Genomic DNA, 6995 nt, shown 5'->3' on the forward strand with positions numbered 1-6995 from the left:
AAGTTCTAGTATACCTTACCTCAAATACTGAAAAATCTTGTACTCTCTACGAGATGCTATTAGAGCGATGTATGGCATGGCATTGTAAATCAGCAAAGAGAGTCAAATATACACAGGGACTAGTTAGAGACACCAAAGGTTTAATGTTGATAACTTTAAAAGATATTGACAAATCATATTAATGGACAAAGCTTGCTGGACATACTATGTGGGAGCACTGTATTTTCCCAGGTACTTGTGTGAGTAACACTTTCCTGTCACATACCACCTGGACAGTGTGGGGTGTTTTTATTAGCAAGCAGAAGCAGATCTCCAGCCAACACCAGAGCTTTCTGTTTACTTTAAAGGAAGTGCAAAGTATAAATGTTTACCAAATCTGGACTAGATTGCCTCTTTTCCAAATGAGTTTGGTTGTGATTTCTTTCTTAAATGTGTTTCAATATAGATAGAACAATTTTGGACAGAAAATAGTGAGATTCACTTGGATACCTTTTCTCCTATGATCTGAGCCTTCCAAGGAAAGATGAGGAAACTGGCAGGAATTTTCTCATCAAGGGTGGTGACTGTATAAATCACCCATATGAAGTATACAAAGTTATGTTTTTAAGAAACACTTTGTAAGGTGTTTTAAAAAAAATCCCCTCTCCCCCAAGAATCTTCTATCCTCATATTAAATAACAAAAGCAAAAACTCCCAGCAAAAGTAACATTTATGTAAAGACAAAGCATTAGTGAAAACAACCAGGGAGCATTTGCTGGTGCCAGGCCTGCTATCTGGAGCATTTGTTTCCTGGAGAGTGTGGTGAGATAAAGTGAGCTCTTTTATCCTCTGGATCCAAAATACAGATGCTTTAAATCCCGTTTTGGTGCAGAGCTTAATCAGAGTTGGAGTTGAACCGTGAAAGCACAGACTCCTTGTAACAAGATCTTTATATATATATATATATATATATATATATATATATATATATATATATATATATAAAACTGGCTGTCCACTGCAGGTACAACCCAGCTGACTCTGTTTGAATTCCCCAGATGTTGTAAGAATATTTACTGACCTTTCAAAAACAGTTATAGGTTTATTAGCTATGCAATTCCAAATTCAAAAACAGAAAACCCAAACCCAAGATATTCTATATTAAAAGCTAATGGAAAATTTCGGGTAGACATTACTGACTTTTTAAAAAATCTTCTATGCTCTAAAACATATTTCACTAAGAGTAGTACACCATAGAAACACAGTTAATTAGTGTATCCATTTGCTGCTAGTCAAAAAGAACTACAGTTTTTTCCCCTTTTACTTTTCATATTATTTTAGTTTAACTTCATTGGTTTTCCTGATAAGTAGAAAATCAGAACATTGCTGAAAAAGTAGAAAGTGCAGAAAATGATAAAGAAATAAAATTACCTATAATTGCAACCCCAGCTCTCACAAATGTTAATGTTTTGGTTTATTTGTCTCATCTCCTGTCTATGTTTGTGTGAATATGTTTGCACACCTAGGTATTTGATTCCCTACAGAGCTGATTTCATACCTTAGACAGTTTTCTTCCCCAATTTCACTGAATTATAAAATGAGATTTTAACATGTCATTAAATATTCTTTGAGCATAAGATTTATTTATTTTTTTTTGAGCATAAGATTTAAAATGGCTGAATGATATTATCCCTTAACAATTTATGTATTATTGAATAGATTGTTTATAATTTCAGTTATGAATTTGTAAGTAGTTTTCAACATAAATTTTTTGATACATAAATTATTTTCTTTCAATATGTTCTAGAATTGCAATTGGTGAGTAAAATAGAAAAGTGAAACTTTTTGAAGCTTCAAATATATTTTGCTTTGTTGTTCTGAATGAGGGTGCCAATGTAAATTACATAAACTCCCACCACCAGGGGAAAAAATATGCCTGTATCTCTCACTATATTCTCATCGAGACTTCTTTATAGTGTTAAAAAAAATTAGTTTCCAGGGATGTTTGGGTGGCTCAGCGGTTGAGAGTCGGCCTTTGGCTCAAGGTATGATCCCAGAGTTCCTGGATTAAGTCCCACATCAGGCTCCCCCAGGGGAGCCTCCTTCTCCCTCTGCCTATGTCTCTGCCTCTCTCTCTCTCTGTCCCTCATGAATAAAAAAAAAAAATTAGTTTCCAGTTTGATGTGCCAGAAATAGTACTCTGTTGTTGCTTCGGCTTCCTTTTCTTTAATATTAGTTAAAATATACATTAAAATTTTTGGTAAGTGAAAATTTCTTTGAATTTTCTTTGAAAAATGTTCATTTTCTTTAACTGATTCTCTTTTTTTCTGTTAATTTATTTTTTTATTTTTTTTGTTTTTAAACAAAAAAGATACCTGTTATAAAAATTTCAACAATTATGAAAATAAAAATATGAAAATTACCTTCTACCCACCAGATACAGTTTTTACATGTCTTACAGACATTTGTTTTCACAACATACACCATTATACACGTACATGTATGGGATTTTTTTTAACATAAATTGCATCATTTGTTTTTTCTTTTAAATTTATTTATTCATAGAGACAGAGAGAGAGAGAGAGAGAGAGATTGAGAGAGGCAGAGGGAGAAGCAGGCTCCATACCGGGATCCCGATGTGGGACTCGATCCCAGGTCCCCAGGATCACACCCCGGGCTGAAGTCGGCGCTAAACCGCTGTGCCACCGGGGCTGCCCTCATTTGTTTTTTCACTTTAAAAGTATATCATAGGAGGCACCTGGATGGCTCAGTTGGTTGAGCATCTGCCTTGGCTAGGTCATGATCCTAGGGTCCTGGAATCGAATCCTGGGATCTAGCTGGCTTCCATGACATGTTGGTAGCAGTTCCCTGCTCAGCGGGGAGCTGATTCTCACTCTCCCTGTGCCCCTCCCCCTGCTTCTTCTCTCTCTCACTCTCTCTCTTTCTCTCTAATAAATAAATAAAATCTTAAAAAGACAAAAAAAACATGTCATAGATTTGTTTCCTTTTTGATACTGACAGATTTTCGTGACTAGGTGAAAAAACTTTGTTCTGAAGTAGCACAGTTAATTTCATCATTTCTTTATTTATGCATACCCTGAGCATATATTTTTATGCTCCTTGTGAGTAAGAGACTCTGGCCTTTCCTACGTGTCGTCCCTCTAACCAAATGTAAAATACGGATATAATTTTCCATTATGTATCTTTCTCAGAGAAGAAGCTTCCATCCTACAGCTGAGAACACAGTTCTCGCTAACTAGTTAGAAGAGCCAAGGGCACAATAAAGTGCTCTAAGAGACCCCATTCCCCATGCCTCAGAAATGACAGGACAGGATTCCTGGAAAAGCTGCAAATGACGGCTGAGGGCCTTCCCCCATGCTCATTCTGAAATCAGAGAAGAGGAGCAGAGCTATTCATGGCTCAAGCCATGGGAGAAGAGGGTTGAGTCACCATTTTGCAGCCTGTCCTCTGCTGAACTGGTGGCTAAATGCCTGTAGCAGTGGAGGAGGTTGCCACTGGCCAGACGTAGGGGTCAGGCTCTCTGTTTCTAGTATAAGAACTAGTATATATGGCCTGTGCAGCTGTATGCAGCTTGGTTTCTACCTCCAGAAAATAGCTCAAAAGGCCAGATGAGGAAGAAGCTATCAGGCTCAGGCCCATTTCACCTCCTGCCTCAGAGTGGGTTTTTTCTTTTTTTAGTTATCCATCTATCTCTTTGAGAGACAGAGAGAGAGAGAGAGAGCACTTGGGGGAGAAGGGGAGGGACAGGTGGAGAGGAAGAGAGAGACTCTCAAGCAGACTTCCCAATGAGCGGGGCCCCTTGCAGGGCTCGATCTCATAACCCTGAGATTATGACCTGAGCCGAAGCCAAGAGTCAGACACTTAAATGACTGAGCCACCCAGGTGCCCCATGCCTCAGACTGTTCTAAATGGACTGCCAGTAGAACTGGGCACAATCACCTGCCCGACCTTCACTATCTCAGGTGAGCATGATGCGTGGATGCTATTATGCAGACCCATCATTCACAATAACATACTCCTGGAGATCCTGGGAATGGATCATAGGAAATCCATTTTTTCAACAACCAGATATTTATTAAGTGCCTCCATAATACAGGTTTCTGGAATCTTGTTGGGTAGTGGGAACACAATGATGAAAAAATGCATGATCTTTTCCTTCCAGGAGCATATAGACGGGGAACAAATGATTATAACATATGCTTGATGCCTGGCCAGAAGTATATCCAGGGTGGGAGAGGCACAAAGGGGGCGGTGAGTTATTCCCACTTAGAATGAAAAGACAAGGAAAAGCTTCATGGAGTAGGTGCTTTTGGAGCAAAGTGTGCTGGTCTTTCCAAGCCTGGACTTCCTGAGCATCCCTGAAGCTATATCTGACTCCAGAGCCCGGACCTAGAGACATTAGCTAGTGTGCAACTGCTGAGCAGGGCCATCCCAGTGCCCAGGACTTGGGGTAAGTCTATGCAGAAGGACTTTTAAACTAGAAATGATGAGTCTAATCCTAGGAACATAGTGTGATCTCTCAAGGTCAAAAGCCAGCCCTCAGAGAGGACATGGATTTAAACCCATGGGCGATTATCACTTTGCCTTTATTTTTGTTTGGGTTTTCCCATAAGTAGACCCTGACACAAAGCAAGCTCTCTCTTCAAAAAAAAAAAAAAAAGAAATTTCAGTAAATTGGATCCTCATTACTAAAATTCATTCTGTTTGAAATTAAATTTCAATCTATCAACAAATTAAATTCAAATAATTAAATCTAATATTATGGAGTAAACATGCCATGGAGAATGAAATCTAGAATCTTTTATTTCTCATAGGAAGAGCATTACACGCACCACCTTTTTATCTGGGGGCAGAAACCTCCAATTCTAAAGTCAGCGTTGGAGGCAGAGAGACATTCCTGAGAGACCTGAAGCTTCTAGACCTTTCAGCCAGATCTTCGCAGCCTGGAATAGCCTCAGCCAACAATAGAGTCAGGAGTGTTCATACCTGCTATGATCTGGTTAGCCCAGTTCAACTCTTACCTCCTCATTGTGATCATTGTGGTTTTTAGAAGCCATCCTGCTGAGGAGGTCACCTAGAAGGATCCTGTTTGGAGATAGCAGCAAGTGATAGATGCCTTGCCTTGGAGGCAGCACACCCTCACAGCTGAGACCACCATCCGCACCTCAAATCCCATCACAGTTGTTTACCAGATCTGGGACCTGCAGTTAAGTTGCTCAGCCTCCTGGAAGACAATTTCCTTCATCTGTAAAAATGCAAATAAAATTATTGTGAAAAATACAGCCAACCTCGGTTCTCAGGATTGTAAGGCTGGAGATGGATTTGCCATTGTTCAATGTTTCTTTCTCTTCCTGTAAATTCCAAAAGGGTCAGATTTCTACAGAAGCCTGTCACTAAGTGTGCCTCCCTTGGATGAGATAACACTATGGAAGCCCCCAAATTTCTTCTGGGTTGTGTTTCATAAGTTCATAAGTTCATAAGTTTCATAAGTTCATAAGTTCATAAAAGTTAGAGTTCTGATTTTTAATTCAGAGATTTGGAAACTTTTGACCAAGATCTGTTCCTTAACATCTGTGTCTAGATAATATAACCTGATGTTTGATGTTATGAGCTTATATCTGTTCATAATGTCTATACAAAACCTATCGCTCAGATTGACTTGTTAAAATCTGAGATTTTTAATTGCTTAAAATATTCACTAAAGAAATTAGTTAACTTCATTATTTGAAACTCTGTTATGATTACTACATTGCCCTGAAGTCCTTGCCAGTTTATGAACGATATTACCAAACCATACCATAGATTTGGGAGATGAGGCTGTGGATGCCTTTGGAGGGATACCTGGGGGTGCATAGGGGAGGGGAGGCATCATTTTGCCTACCACAAGTATCATGCTGTTGAATATAAGCTTATTATAGGACCATCAAGAACCATTATGGGGTTTCTACACTGCACAATGACTTGGTCAGATTTTATGTTAAAAGATAATGTCTGTAGAGTAGAGACAAAGATTCTGGACAAGTCCAGGTGGAAGATGGTGAGTATCTGAACTGGGAAGGGCACAGTGCCTGGGGAGAAAAAGGAACCATGAAAAAAAAAAAAAAAGAAAAGAAAAAGGAACCATGGAATACTCATGGTCAAATTTAAATATTCAATCACTCTTTCTATCCTGTTCTTTCTCTACACTTTCTTTGCTGAATTAGAGGGATGGAATGCAATTATTTCTTGCCCTCTGGGAGAGTTCAAAGACTGAGCCTTCCATGCCCTTTAGAGAAAGGCATTTGACTATTTTGGTCGCTTTTCATTTAGGCTCCAGATTTAATGAGTCATTGAGGTTTGTGTTAAGAGAGCACTGAACATGCGGAGGGGTGTTGAGGCTGCCTGCCACACACATAGGTGTGACTAAAACACGTATGATTGTGCTTGCATTCCCTAAGAGAACATCACTTTGCAGACATCTGTGCCAGACCCAATAAGTTTACAGTAGGAGGGACATTTGGAAAGACATGATTTTCTGGGGTTCTTTCTGATTATCCCATGGATGACCCTGCCCACCCACCATGGCACCTCCGAATGCTGTGAACCCAAGAGATGTCAGATCCTAGACACCTAGTAAAACACTGGGGTTTTGGAAAGATCTGACCTGTACTTAGGAGGATTGAACTGTACTTGCAAAGTCTGCCTATGCAAGAGAACTCTAAGGTGAAATAGCAGTTACTGACACCTTGGATACACTGTGATTTTTTTCTTTTTAAAATTAGAGAAAATAGGAAAAATGCTGCTTGCTGCTTTCATGGACATAATCCCTGAAGCCAACTTTATTTTGACTCTGTAGTATTTGCTCTGTCTTAGCCTAAGTTCCCACCAGAGCAGAGCCTGAAACAAAGACCTGTGTGCAGTAGGTTTATTTAGCATGTGATCGCAGGGAGCATGAGTAAGGGCCCAGAAAATATAAAGCAGGGAAGAAGAAAAAACTGTTCTAATGATATATTATC

The sequence above is a fragment of the Vulpes vulpes genome, chromosome 1 (assembly GCF_048418805.1).
Source record: "Vulpes vulpes isolate BD-2025 chromosome 1, VulVul3, whole genome shotgun sequence".
Classification (NCBI taxonomy): Eukaryota; Metazoa; Chordata; class Mammalia; order Carnivora; family Canidae; genus Vulpes; species Vulpes vulpes.